The sequence below is a fragment of the Podarcis bocagei genome (genome assembly GCF_964188305.1).
Source record: "Podarcis bocagei genome assembly, chromosome: 2".
NCBI classification, from domain to species: Eukaryota; Metazoa; Chordata; class Lepidosauria; order Squamata; family Lacertidae; genus Podarcis; species Podarcis bocagei.
Window position 1 is genome coordinate 89,042,493 of NC_138126.1, and position 15,568 is coordinate 89,058,060.

Consider the following 15,568-nt stretch of genomic DNA (forward strand, 5'->3'; position numbering starts at 1 on the left):
AAAAACAAGAAGCGTTCTAACAGGAATCTGAAGGCTTGCAGGAGTACAAGGAAAAACCTGGGCAAAAAAACCCACCAGCTCGCTTAATGAAGACAGTATTGCTCAGTGGTTGCAAAAGGATTAGTTTCTTGTTGGGGGTGGGGTAGAAAACTGAGGGCAGGGGAGAGAGGTGGAATGGAGTGGAATATCCTGGAAAAGAGCATGGCTGGCTGGCTGGCTGGCTGGCATCTTGAACAGGAGCACTCCACCCTACATTTTGTTGCGCTTGACAAAAATCCCACTGTTTCATTGCTTGGCTTGCTGTTTCCACTGGATCCTCTCAATATGCAAGTCCTTGGCACAGCAGAAGGGCATCCTTTTATCAGCAGTCCTTCCTCACCAATATCACCCCATTCCTCCCCAGACCGAGTACAAGATAACGCTGTAATGCATTCATCTGGATAGTTCATTCAAGCATCCCTCTAGGGAAGAGACAGAGCTGACAGAGCTTACATTGCTCATGGGGCAGCAAATACACAGTTGTGTTGTCATCAGCATACTGATGATACTCAACCCTATGCTTAGCCTTGAAATCCCTGAGCAGCTGTATTTATATGTTGAACAACATGAGGGACATTGCATTTAAGTCTCTTGGGAGTGACGCATAACCATCCATCATCACCAATTAACTCCAGTCTTGTATGACTCAAACCACTGATTGGCAGCTCTCATCACACCAGCAGTCTCTGAGATGCTATAGCAAGAATCCATGATCAACTCTGTAAAATATTGCTGTATGCTCCAGTACGACTAAGATGGCCATATCTTTCTTCAACGTAAGGTTGTCAGTACATCTCTGCTACGTCAGAACAGAGATGGGTGGGACATGTCTCAGAATTCTCCTAAGGTACAAAGATTCCAAAGGTGGGAGTAAGGTGGGCTTCATATGGGAGGGATATTAGGAAATTTGCTATATGTCCAGCTTACCAGGGAGGAAGATGGGAGAAAAGGCATCCCTTAAGTTGCCACACCTAAAACTCAAATTCTACCTTGAAATATACATGTGACAGGTGGATTAAGATTAAAAGATAACTATGTTGTTGAAGATGCATAATATTTATTCTTTATTTGTTTGCTAAATTTGTATCCTGCCTTCCCATCTGATGCTGATCAAAGCAGTTAATGATAGTAAAATACAAAATAGCAATTAAAATATTAAAAGCAGGTAGGTAAAACAGCTAACTGAACATTTTGCAGTATTTACATTCAGCCATAAGAAGTAAGTTAATGAGGCCAAATACACCTCTGTCTGTTAGAAAAAGGTAATTCTAGAACTGGATAGTTAGCCTCCCTTGGCCAGGAGTTCCAGGGCTTGGGGGAAGTCACTGAGAAGGTCCTCTCTCAAGTATCACAAAAAGCCTTAGATGTTGACAGGACAAAAAGAAGGATCTTTAAGAGCTTTAAAACCTAGGAAAGTCCATATAGGAGAACAGTGTCTTTTCAGATAATCTGGTCCCAATCCATGTAGGGCTTTCCAAGTCAAAACCAACACTTTGAATTCTGTCAAGAAGATGGGACAGGCAGCCAACAGACTGGCTGCAAAATTCTTAACCAGCAAAAGTTTCCAAACACCTCTCAAGGAGCACATTATGGTATCCAAACAATAATATGTCACTGTGGGTAGATCCAGTATCTGTAAAAGTGCAGCTGGCACACTAGTCTTAGCTGCAAAAAAGCATTCCTGGGCACTGGCCACACCTGAGTTCGTGGCTCTGTGATTTCAAGAGACCCTTCTTAACTATTCTGCTAATGTGTTTTTTCTGCCTGTCTTTTCTTCCATGTGTGTCCGTGTGCACATATAGTCTGTTCAAGGGCTCCCTAAAAGAAATAGGCTGTTATGAAATATGCCTGTAGCTTTCAGAATACCTGGTAACAAAGAACAGGTCTGCTGCAGGCTGTGACAGTATACAATAGACTCCAATGATTCTTCTCCCACGCTTGTTCCTGAGTACTATGTAATATCCTAGAAGTAACAAACCCATCACTTAACATTCCAGTCTTGCCTCCAATTTTCATTTTTCAGAAAGTTATTGAGATTCAGCAAGCTACATCTTTATAAGGTTGTCATCCTGCTGTGGTTCTGCTATAGCACATGTAGTCCTGTCAAGCTGTCTTTTAAAGTGAGCCTGGGTACCTTTTAGCATTTCGAACAGATGTGCCAATGAAAGTGTATTTCTATTATGGTACCTTGTCCTAACACACATGCACTAAGTTTCTGCTTTGGATGGAAAGTTCCTTCCACTTGCTGGCGCATGAAAAGTCCTGTCCCTCCCATTTGCAAAGTGCTGCTTCCTCAGACTACCAGCCTTATTGATGTCGCTCATACACTGGATTTAAACCTCTATAGCAGAAGCAGCAGCTGCAACACATAGAACTGGCATACAGTTCTGTTAATATAGAAATATATGCATGCTGCATTTTAGGTGTTCCCTAATCTAAGAGAGCTTAAATGGGAGGAAGGCCACGCTGATAGACACTCAGTGGGACTAGTATCAACTCATCTAGGCAAAAGGTACAGCATCATCCAGCTGCTTTAGCTTCAGTTTGGCCAACACAAATGTGTTTTCCAATAACTAGGATGGAAATGAGACAGATGTTGCAAGGGCAGATCATCATTCCATTATAAATGGAAAAACCAGAAAGGTCCCCTTCCTACTGTAGACTCCAGACCCTTCCTGTTGCAAGAATTAAGAGACAGTAAAGCTGTAGAAGAGCACCCTGTGCTTTAATCATTATGGGGCAGCTAGTTGTCCCCACACTTCTTGAAGTCCCAGAAGAGCTGCCAGAGGAAGCAAATGATTTGAATTTCTATCCTGCCTATCATCCCATTAACACCTGGATCCTTCTGGCAGCTGTGCTAAAACATTTCCTGCTGGGGTTTCCCCAGAACCCTGTTATCTTGCTTCACAGTCAATATTCTCTATAGAAAGTAATGATGGCCTGTGAGTCCACAGCCATAAACTGACAGCCCTTTGCACACAATACCCCTTCCCTCTCAAGGGAAAGTGAGGAACTGGCTGAGGTACAAATCAGTCTTCAAGGGAATACAAAGCAAAGGGGAAAACAAGGTCTGACGTGCTGCATTTTATTAGCTTCTGTTTCTTTCCTCTCTGACCAACAAAACATATTTCTCTCTTCCACCAAACCCACTACTTCCTCATTAAAACTTTTCCTCCAGGTTCACTTTTCTGCATGCTGTATTAGACATATCTCCCCTATTGCATCCTTACCGCACCTTTAACAAGCTCTCTGCTGTTCCTTGGCCATGTCTTTTAGGAACTAATTGTGCTGTGTGTAGAACCTGGCACACATCTGACACTACCTTATGCATCAAACAGTACTAGTCCTCAACCAGTATGAGTCTTAGGCTGCATTCTTAACCTTGGTTACTCAGAAGTTCCACTGAATTCAATGGAGCTTACTCCCAGGTTGGTGGGGTTAGGACTGCATCACATACCATTCTTCATTCTACACTTAAGGACAGAACTTCAGAACCCTGTTCTCTAGCTTCCCCTCAAAACATCTCAAAGTTTCTGAATCTCTTCCTTTCTGAAAGGCATATTCAGGAAATCATACATGAATAATATTCCTTATCCTTTCCACCTTTCTGAAGCCGTTCTAGATCCCAAGTCCTACACTCTCCAGACTACACTGAATTCTAAAGGTGAGGTAATTAGAAGTTGTTTAGCTACATTTTTTTAGTTGCTTCAGGGACCTCAGAGTGGAGGTTTACGTACATAACAGTTCAGCTGAGAGAGAGAATGACTTGAATCAATACTACCGCATGGTCAAATATGGATATGAACATGGGCTTCCAGTATTCAGGCCCAACAGTCTATCTACTGCATGCACTGGGTATCATTCCTAGTAATCACTGCCCCTGACTAAACGATAGGGAATTCTCTCCCCGCTACACACACACACACACACACACACACAAAACTAGACAAAAAGCACACACCTCCAAATGAACAAAGGCCTTTCACCGGAACAAGATGTTAGTTAACAATTATAAGCCTTGATAGTATTCAAAGTAACTTGTGGACCAATTTCCTCTCAGCTTTCGACACAGAAAAACAAAAACTCACACAGAGAACACAGTCTCTACTGGGCAGATGGCTCTAAAACCTCCCCCTGAACAGTCATCCTGGTCACAGCTGACACTTGAGCATCTAATACCAAGGCTGGGCCCAAGAGTGCTACCAAGTTCTTTCAAGAGGAGAGCAACTGCATCCAGGAGGCAATCCTGGCCTCCTGACAAATAGCAGAATCTCATTGGCCTCCCTAGAATCAGATGGCAAGGAGATAAAGAGCTGCATATCATCAGTACACTGATGCACTCAAGAACAGTGTGCTGGATCAGGCCAATGTCTCATCTAGTCCAGCATCCTGTTCTCACAGCAGTCCACCAGAAGCCTCTGGGAAACCTACAAGCAGGACCCGTGCACAAGAGCAATCTCCTCTCCTGGGGTTTCCAGCAACTGGTATTCAGAACCACGCTGCTTTTGACTGTGGAGGCAGAGCTTAGCAGTAGCCATTGATAGCCTTATGAAAAGCCACTCAATCCCAGATGATCTCTCTCAGACATTTCCTGTATATATTTAAGAGCACGGGAGAGAAAACTGAACCCTGCAGGACCCCATAGATCAAAAGGATGAGCGTGAGTTCCCCAGCACCACTTTCTTGCAAGGAAGAACTGCAGCCTCACCCTAGCAAGGAAGCCCAGGAGGATACCATGGTCAAGGGGACTAAAAGCTGCTGAAAGTTCCAGGAGAAATCAAATTTTACCCCCCCCCCAAAAAAATATTCCTGCAGACATCCATGAATGTCTACCTCCATGTGAAGATCATCTACTTAGGACAGCCAATGCTGTTTCTGAACCAAAACCAGGCCTGAAATGGATCCAGATAATCATTTTAATGCAGGAATTTTATTACTCGGGTCCTTTACACAAAATAGGAGTGTTCAACTCTAGCTCTGACAGTTGGATTGAATCAAGTTGATTCCACTGCTCTGAACAGCTAAGATTGCATGTGTGTGTGTGTGTGTGTGTGTGTGTGTGTGTGTGTGTCTGCATATATATATAAACAGAGGCCAAACTATTGTTAGGATGGAATAGAGCCCTCTCATAAAGACCCAATTAGCCAACCCCTCTCTGACAGTGTTTATAAGCCAATAATGGGTATGGCTTAAACACGCATTAAGACAACCTCACTGATCCAAAAATAATGTCTGCATCCTCAGGTTGCACAAGCTAAAAAGAATTAACAATCACTGGATGAGCAGCAGCAGAAGGTACAGCATCTGACTGTTGATATGGAATCTAAACAGGAATAAATGTGAGCCAACGTGTCTTGCAAACTAGTCACAGCTGGCTACCAAGCCTTGTCAAATGCAGACTAGTGACTTGCCTAATGCCAATTCCCAAGTTTGTGGCTGAGGCAATATTTGAACTGGGAACTTCACAGCCCACATTCATACAAATCAATTCGATGAATTTTTTCCCTCAGAAGTAGGTCCCAAAGCATTTGGTAAGACTTACTACCTAATAAGAGTGCACATGATTGCCATCTCGGCCAGTCTCTGTATGAAAAATCTTTATTCCCTATAGCAGCCTGTATTTTATCCTGAAGTAAGAACCTCAAAGATTCTCTATACAGCTAAGAGGAGGCAAGACAGTGAAATAAGCAAATGGCTTATCACAGCAGCATGGTTAAGCTCTGGTGTCTCATATCTTTCAGGCTGCCTTATATTTACAATGCTGCTCTTTATAGTATCTAGTGAGATGGAATATTTTCCCCATGGTACATTCAAAGAACCTACGTCACACACCCCAAGTGATTCACTACAGGTGTTGATGACAGACAAGAGTTGAATTCAGTCCACTGCCCTCAGGACCTACCTAGAACTCCAATCAAAAGGCTGAAGAAGATGAAGACCAGTTCCAGCCCACGTACTGCTGTTCACACCAATATATCACAACAGCCTATTGTGAATCTGTTATAGGTAAAAGGTAAAGGTAAAGGACCCCTGGATGGTTAAGTCCAGTCAAAGGCGACTATAGGGTTGCAGCTCTCATTTCGCTTTCAGGCCGAGGGAGCCAGCATTTGTCCACAGACAGCTTTCTGGGTCATGTGGCCAGCATGACTAAACCGCTTCTGGCGCAATGGAATACCATGATGGAAACCAGAGCACACGGAAATGCTGTTTACCTTCCCGCCACAGTGGTACTTATTTATCTACTTGCACTGGCGTGCTTTCGAACTGCTAGGTTGTGAATCTGTTATGGACACTTCCAGCTTAGGTAACTTCACCAGGTTGTTTACCAATACTGGGCTGTCTTAAGAGCACTGGGATGGGGTGGATGTCAAAGAACAGGTTCAATCCACAGCATCACCAGATAGCACTAGGAAAGACTCTGCCTGAAACCCTGGATAGATGCTAGTAAGTGTTAACAATCCTTGGCTAGATGGGCCAATGGTCTGATTTGTTATAAAGGCAATGTCCTGTGTTAGGAAGAGACAGCTCTTGGGGGACGGGTAGATGATTTGTAATTCTAGATCCCACGTACAAGAAAAGCACTGCATAGAAGAGAAAAACAATAGTGCAGAAGACATCCTGCCCATTCTCTCTCTCACAGGATTCTTCTTACTCCCCAGGCCATATCTGACCCTGATCTATATCAAGATGCCTCTAGCTGCTGCCTTTATAGACATCAGTCCATCACCCAGGGTCAAGGGTCAAAGCAATCTACCAAGCCGCAGACTCTGGAGCTGGCAGTTCCCTGGCCCTGAGCTCCGGCTGTTCTTGTTAAAGCAGAAGCCAGGGACCTAAGGGGCAGTTGGAAACGGCATGCACCATCCCTGCTGGAAGCATCTGTTCCTTGAAGCAGACGGTGAGACAAAAATAATCCACAACCTCACCATCTCCGTCCGCCTGCATAGGGTTCCTTGAAAGTCAGGCAGCCACCAAGTTAGCAGGAGCCAAGCAATAAAGAGAAGGTGACCTGACTTACTTTCTAACTTTAGGGAGAAAGGGAATACAGATTTAGGAGACACCCCAGGAGCCTGGCATTTCCGCCCGCTTCCCTGTTTCATGCTGAATAATGCACACATGCACCACATACACACAGGGAGTGGGGTGGGGAACAATATCACAGGGTTGGGAGGCTACCAGAGCTTAGAAAGCTGAGTGGGGTGGGGGGCTCCCCATGTTTTTATGCCTCCATCCTAGCCTAGTCTGAGCAGATGCAGCCCTCCCAGTGCTAAGCAAGATGCCCACCTAGGGGAGAACAGGAGTTACTGCTTGCAATGCAAGATGGAAATATACCTAGCAGAGGGGAGAGCAACATATTAAAAACAGATACTGGAGAGCAATGAGGGTAGAGAGGATTGATCCAAGGCTGCCTTGGGATGAATGAATGAGACCCAGCAAGATGAGGAAATCATTGCACCTCGCTGCTCTTCTTTCCCCCAGCCCGTTTGCAAGCATCTTAAATTAAGAGTCTCCAGCCCAGAACTCTTCCCGGCACACCAGACGCTGTCCCCACATATACAGCGATGGGGCGCCTGCCCCTCACCGTGTTCAATGCAGAGGATGGGATGGCGGGGCGGGGGGGTTGCCGGGGTGCCCGTCCGCCTTCGAGCCCTAGAAGCCGAGAATGGCAAACGGATTCTGCCGCGGGGAATCCTTCGCCAGCCCCGCGCCGAGGCAGCGGGGTTTGCCAGCCACACACTCACCTGTATCTCCTCAGAGATCCCTGCTGGCAGCTAGCGAAGAGTTAACGCTGCCAGCTGTGCCTGGCATCGCTGGCTGCCAAGTATCCTGCCCAGGCACCTCGACGGCACATCCCAGTCCGCCGCTGCCCGGAGGGGCCAGGAGGGGGGGCCAGGTAAGGGGGGTGGGAAGGAGGAAGGGTGGCTGGTGGGGGCGCAGCCGGGAGCCAGCCTCAGGGCATGGTGGTCCCCTAGACGCCGCTCTGGCATTGAACCAGCATGGAGGAGGAGGGAGGGAGGGAGGGAGAGACAGAGAGCAAGAGGAGGAGGAGGGAGGGACGGAGGGAGGGAGGGAGGAGGCACCGAGCAGCTCCCAGGAGGGCTCCGAAGTGGGAGGAGGCGGGAATGGGGTGGAGGGACACCCGCTGCCCACTCCCTTTTCTGGGCAGACCCGCGAGGGAGGGAGGAGGGCGCCTGCTGCAATTACGGATCCCACATGGCGACCACCGCTCAGCAGCCGCCCAGTCAGCTCGCCTCAGGCTTGTCGAGGTGGGAAAGGGTTCAGAGGGCTAGCCCAGCTCGCCCTCCCCGAAGGCGGATCCTCCCCCGCCCGGCTTTCCCGCCGTTTCGCCTCCCGCTCCCCTCGCGCGCACCCCTCCTCCTCCTCCTCCTCCTCCTCCTCCTCCTCGCACGTGGCTCTTCACGAAATAATTATTTGGGAAAAAAGAACCCTGACAGGAGGAGCCCGCCTTCAATTATTTATGCCGACAACAAACCCAAAACGGTAATTACACTCGCTGCAGCTGGCGGGGCCCCAGGCGGGGCTGGCCCCACCGAGGGAGGGGAGAGGGGAATCGGCACCCTCAGCAGCTGGGGAGGCCAGGCAGGCAGGCAGGCAGGCAACCCTCTCGGTGCCTGGCTGTCTCTCTGCACGCCCAGCGAGGGACGGGCAAAGTTACAATAAATATGTTAATAAATTACCCACCCTAAAACCCACTGTGCTGCGTGGCGGGAGCTGGGTTTTTCTGCGGAGTCCCCGGGCTCCTCTGTGACACGCAGGTGCCGTCTGCCGTAAGAGGGAACGGGGAGGTGATTATTTTTTTCGTTTATGGAAGGGTGGCCGCGGGGCGGGGGTCGTCAGAAGTGCGTGTGTGTGTATATAGATCGAAATAGCGATATGACGCTTCCGGTGGATCCATCTGTGACCCTCCCGCCACTGAGATGAGAGGGTGAGGGAGGAGCGACTTGTTGCGCTGCGGAAGCGAGGCTAGCCCGCGGAACTCCTTGCATTGGAAACTGGGGAGCCGTCGCGCGCAAGGGCAGTGATCAGGTGGTAGTTTGAAGCTTGTTCCTTTTCAGGGGGACATTTTATTTTGTTTTTGGTGTGGCTAGGAAAGAACAAGGGTCTGGATACATTCAAAATTAACTCCCCCCCCAAGAGTGAGAGTATTTTGAGAGCATTCGTAGTCAGGACTGCCACATGCCTAGGGACTCAGTTTTTTAGGACATTCACTAGCTCTGAAAAAAAGGAAACAGGCCTTGGGCAAAAAATATCAGCCCAAGCAATTTCCATTATATAATTCAGTATGAGAGAAGCATTTTTTAATGGCTGCTGTTTTCAGTCCCCAGCTTCAGAGCAGGATTCGAGTAAATTAAGAAGGGGGCCAGATATGGTACCCTGACCAACTTAAGTCTGACCCCTGGAAATTAAAAAAAAACCCTCAACCCCCACAAACTTGGTCATATTTTTAATCAAATTAGGGCAATAAATGTGTGTCTTGAGTTTAAAACGAGGGCCTCAATTTATGAAGTGACTAGGGCCTCCACAAACTGAAACCCAGTCCTGTTTATTGAATATTTAATATGCTTTTTAATATGGATGCTCTTGTAATCGTGTATACTCCAAAGCACCAGATATGAGGAGAACCCTTCCTCTTCCATAAATGGTGCTTCTGAATGCTTTAGTAGTTGTATATGTGTATTAAATATGGGTAAATTAGCAGTCTAATCAATTGGGATATTCATTGCAATACAACTTCATCATATTGGGTGCACTACAGACAAGAATAAAACTGTTGGCCCTCTAGCTGTTGCACACCAATTTCAACGTAATGTTTTTTAATCCTCAGGGGAGTGCATGGTAAGGAATAGATGCAGGAAAATAACATCACAAAGAAAAAGGAATATCCACATGACTTTTGCAGTGTAAATTCATGAAAAGTGAACAGAAGAAATTTACAATTTTAGCTTGGAGATCTCTCAATGTCTGTTATTTTGTGGAGACGAACTTCTTGGTCTTAGCCCTGCAACATTCAGTACCAACCATGTTCAGAATTAGCTGCCTGGTCCAGTGGTTTCTCCAGTCCTAAACAGTTGAGCACCATGGACAGAGCTCTACTTTGTAATGTACCTCAGTGGCTCTGAGCCTCTTCCCCCTGCAACACCTCCCAGACTAAAATCTCACCAAGTTTTCAGTCTGTTTTCTTAACTGTGAGCTCCTTAGCTTCATCTTTATCCCCCGCTACTCAACTACCTTCAACATAGGTGAGACAGGCTCATTTTCAAAATCCTGCCCTGCTACTGCTTTTGCTCTTTGCACATAGCATTTTATTCCAAATGCCATGTCTCATTTCCTTTCAGACACTGATGGTTTTAAAAGCTCGTAAAAGCATTTCCAGGCTTTGCCCTACCCAGCAGGCAGACATTACCATGGTCCCCCACCCACCTCCAACAATCATGGGTCTATATACCTGCCAACATAAGGAAACACTTAATTCATTTGATGAAGCGGACTCTAGCCCACAAAAGATTATGCCATAATACATTTATTAAGTTTTTAAGATGCCACAAGACTCTTGGTTATTTTAACCCACATGCTGTGCCTTTTTACAGCCATTGTCTTGTTTGTCCTCACAACAAGACTGCTGCAAGGCAGACCACAATTGTTCCCATTTTGAGAGAGGGGAGGGACGGCGAAAGAGACTTCGTAACAAATGTAGTGAGTGTGTAAGTGGATGTATGGCTGTGCTAGGATATGAATCCAGGTTCTGCATCCATATTTAAGGGCCAAACTACTGCTATTATTTTTGCCGATTTTCATCCCCCGTGCTGCTTTGGAAGAATCTTTAGCAGATAGCTAGCAAAATGAATGGTTAAGCCGCTCCTTTCTCCCTTGCTGGTTCTCTGCTCCAACCTGAAGCCATTGTGTTGAAGCAAATGGGGAAAACAATATCAGAATCAGGACTGTGTATAATGCATAGCTTATTCGCAGTATTCCAATGAAAAAAAACCACACATCTCCAAGCTGTCCAGAATCACTGCCTTAAATTATCACCAAGCCAGTCTGCTTTAGTAGAAAAGAAAATGGTTATAACTTAGTTTGTTATATGGTACAGTCTCATCTTCTCACTCCTGTGGTACCACAAGATTCCCATTTGTCTCCCCACCCCAAAGTCATAGAACCACTTTAGCAATAGTTCTGTTAAAAATAAAGAGCATGTTAAATGTAACGGATACTGTTCCCTTTGCTAGGCAAGGAAATTGTCTCCACCATCTGTCACTTCTGTTACGGCCAGTTGCTACAGCCCAAGTAGCTGGGAGGATCCATCACATGAGAAGTAATGTCTGCACTGTCATTACTGGCTGAATTAATTTCAGATTGATAACCCTTGTTCTTTTCCAGCTCCTTATTCTTGAATATCTCTTCAGCTGTATTTTTGTTTTACGTTTTTCTTTCTTTTTAGCCCCCCCTCTCTCAGCAGCTCTGGTCTAAGTAATCTCCATATTCTGGAGACTCTTATCTGAAACTGTTGTGATGGGTATTGTTTTCTTCAATCTGTTGTAGGGGTGGCATGAGAGCTCATTTCAGCCTGCCTCGCATTTTAATCCAGGGGTTTGAAAGACCTTAGTTAAAACCAGACTCAGGTTATCCGACCCCTGAGTTTTCTTTCCCAAGTGCCCCAAATCCAAATGCTTGCAGGAGGGGGGGGCTACCCTGTTTCCTTGCCTCCTGTCCCAATGCAGGCTAATGGGACTGCTTGGCCCCATTAGTTTGCATGGGGACAACAAAACAATAACCAATGGGGGTAATATGTATCAGAGAGCTTTCCTAAGCAGTGTTTCTAAAAAGAAGAACTCTGTATAGTGACTGTTCAGTTAAAGCTGAAAGAAAGGAGTTCATGAGTACAAAAAGGAAGACAGAGAATAACTCAAAGGTGTGCTGCAATTGATTGATTGATTGATTGATTGATTGATTGACTGACCGACTGACTGACTGACTGACCTAACACAACTGAAGACTCGCCCTTCTTGTTTAGGGACTTGGTTTATTTACAGGATAAGTAAAGCTGCAATTCTGTACCCACTTACCTGGGAGTGAGCCACACTGCAGTATACATATACATCATGACATTAGTCATCTTTGCTATCTCAGAATAACTTTGGCCCTGATCCTTGGGAAGAAGGGCAACAGAAATGGAAATCAATTCTGTCTGTGACGGGATTGGGCAACCCCGGTCTGCCTTAGCTTCTTCTTTTTCCTCTCTTTCTTTAACTAACTGTTGCCAATGCCATATATTCATAGGCAGATGGCAGAGAGACTGAACAGGAACTTATTTCCACAGCTTCCAGAGAACTGGCAAAGCCTTGCCTCGTGATCCCAAGAGGACGGGGAAAGGGAGGAAGGAACAGTGGGCGGCACACATTCTGCTCCTGAAGCAGCCTTAGCTGGGTAAATAGGAGGATCCCACTGAAACTCACTGAACTGGTGCTGAGTGGCCAGTTGGGACCCAAAGTCAGTTGCGAGTCTCTTCTTGGTGATGCAGTCTGGATTGTACCCTGACCCTTTGTGTGAGGGAGCAGCTGGAAATTCCAGGTGGTCGTTCCAGTAGAGGACAGGTAATCATGCGCTTTGCTATGCCGTTGCCAACTGAGTTGGGAGGCGGAGTTATTAATTGCCTTCTCTCTCTGATGTGTGTGTGTGTGTTGAAGTAAGTAACCATTTCCTTTACCTTCCCCACTCCAATTCCACTTGGCTTCCCTCTGCTTCTCTATGCGCAGCAGGGGATGGAGCAAAACAACGAGGACAGTTTAGGAAAATTGTTACGCTCTTTCCCCAATACACACACCAACTGTAGATGCTTGGGGTGAGCTCAAATGCCACCTTTAAGCAACCACTGCTGTATGTATTCTCTCAATTAGGTTTAAAAACATAGTTCACCCTCACTAAGGAGCTTTATGAGGCAATGTAAAGTCAGTCAATAGCTTGTTACTGCTCATCTTGTGAGTTGGGCCATGAAGCAAACAAAGTGCCCCCAATCATCCTTTGGCCTGGTATGCAGACAGGCCTGTTTTGCCGCCTGGAACAAGGTTCTGTCTGCCAGGCAGCCCTGCTGGGTAAGCAGCGACACTGAACAAGGCTCAATGAGCACCCTTCACAATTACCGTGAAATGGAGCTGTATCTGTCCCCTTTGCCGAGATATAAACCCATGCTCTCATTTTAAAGAAACATGTTTGGGTCAGGTTAACCCATCACCTGAGGAAGCAGTAGAATCTTCAGCTGCAGCAGAAAGTAACGTTAGTCAGAAAGAAATGCACAGCTCCACCGGTTTTGCAATTGCCCACTGCTCAATGCACCAATTCTGCTTACTGCTCAATGCACCAACTGGGGCAAAAAATAAAAGCTGAATCTAAACCAGTCTCCTTCAGAACCTTTCTTTCTTTCTTTCATGGAAATGCACCTTGTCTAAATAAACATTACAGATATTGGAGCAAAAATTGCTTTCCATGAAGTCGTAAATAAGACCACCCCATTCAGGCATGCTCCGTAGACTCCCGTAGCCAGTGCCATGCATCACGTGCATGCCTGTCTCTTCCACCTTCCCTCCCTCTTCTCTCTCTTTTCCCCTCTCCCCTCCTGCTCTCAGATTCAGATTATCCCTCTGGTTTTTCTTCCCACCCACTTCTCAAGGTAGTGCCTACTACCCCTCACTATGCACAACTACACTGACAGTAAAATTACCCACTGTATCATTAGCACTACCACTGCTAAACATTTTATAGATCGCCAGCAGGGAGCTGGATGCTAAGCAGTACACAGAAGCAGCAGACTGTCTCTGCACAGACCTGCTCTTCCATCTACAGTAGATGCACAAGGAAAGGAAGTGGTGGGGTGAGGGACTTTACAATGCATAGTTGTAGGAAGTAAAATGTTAGTGGAGGAGCAGGTAATTTAGGATGATGATAGGATGATGCAGAAAAGGCTTTGTATATAAAGAGGGACTGGAAGAATAACTCGAAGCAGAGCAAAGTAGCTTAATGAAGGCTGAAGGGGATAATTCCCAAGCATAGGCAGCAACTAGTAAAAGGCACATAATGATGGCAATATTGTTGCTAGGCTGCAACCCAGTCTCTTCTTTTCAATTCCCCAATGCAGGGAGAAGGACTATAGGTCAATGGCAGAGGGCATGCTTGACATACAGAAGACCTCACATCTCCACGTGAAAAAGGGTGGGGTGGCAGGGGATGTGAAATACACGTCCCAAGAAGAACTGCTGCCAGCCAGAGTAGGCAATATTGTAGTAGATGGAGCCAAGATCAGATTGCAGAGGATGGGAAATAACCTTTGCCTTGGGCCCTGGAGAGCTGCTGCCCATTGAGAGAAGATACTACCAAGATGGACACTACCAAGATGGTATGAGACAGCTTCCCTATGAGGTATGGTAAAGATGACAGGACCTGAGAAGGAACGAGCGGAATAAATTGGGATGGCCTTGTCTTCCATTGCAATGGTGAATCTAAAGATATAGACTAGATCTCTGGTTTGCAATCCTAGGTGATTTTTATCAAGAAGGGGAGTTGGCAACAGATGAGGGTGACAGATGTGCTCAATCCAACTCCCATGGCAAGTTCTGGTCTGGGTTCATATCGCTAGGGGGTTGAGCATAATGCCCTCACTTGAAAAGAAGGCAGGCTAGATATGTCCTGAGCTGGGTTTTCTTTCAGGCCTAAGTTCTGTTCAGATTCTGGTCTGGTACCCAAATGTCAGTGAGAGCAGAAGCCCTCTTTGAGGAGGCGGGGTGGAGGAAAAAAGCAATATTGACATTATCCAGCTAGTTCTATCATAACCACTTGGAATATCACCATAACCGAGAGTGGTTTCTGCATGTTGGCAAACCACTACTGTTTGTGGATAGCCCCCACTATTTAAGTGTAAAAACAAACAAACAAAAAGCAAATTAAGTAATACAGTACCTGGAGTGTGAATCTTTGATTTTAAAAGACAAAAAAAACCCCAACAAAATAGCAGCTAGATGGCAGCATTACTACATCTTCTGACAGCAGCGCAGCTTCATTGTTTTCAACATGTTTCATTGTTATAAAACATTGTGCCTAAACTGCCCCAACACCCAAACATTATCCATGGGCCACCTTGGGTGTGCGGCCACTATTCTAATGTTTATGCTTGCAAATTAAAATTAAACTGAAGTCGTGGTAGTAACGTGGTGCTTCACCACTGTTAGCCGTGCCAAATAACAACCCTGCACCTGCATAGTGAGGAAGAGACCAGGGCTGTTTGCCTTTAAACAAATTCACCTCCACTCAGTGCTACAAAGGGTAATAGACAGCATCCAAAGAAAGAGGAAGGGCGGAATTCAATAGGATTTACAATCCAGGGATCAAGGATACAATTGACAAACATATGCATGCCTGTCTTTCTGCCTCATTGGGTTTTTTAAAAATCCAACACAATTAGTTGAAACACGTTCAAAAATGAGGCACTGAGGGTAGTGTTGCAGTTCCCACCATTGCACTA

The 15,568-nt window shown here is 45.9% G+C and overlaps 1 protein-coding gene across 1 annotated transcript in view; it reads right to left on the bottom strand.

Annotated features, from left to right (window-relative positions):
* Positions 1–8,009, bottom strand: part of CACNA1A (calcium voltage-gated channel subunit alpha1 A) — a 259,869-nt gene extending 251,860 nt beyond the window's left edge. Inside the window, exon 1 of the mRNA XM_081181633.1 lies at positions 7,779–8,009. The gene's annotated coding sequence lies outside the window, so the exon portion shown is untranslated. The remainder of the gene's footprint in view (positions 1–7,778) is intronic.
* Between the last annotated feature and the right edge of the window lie 7,559 nt (positions 8,010–15,568).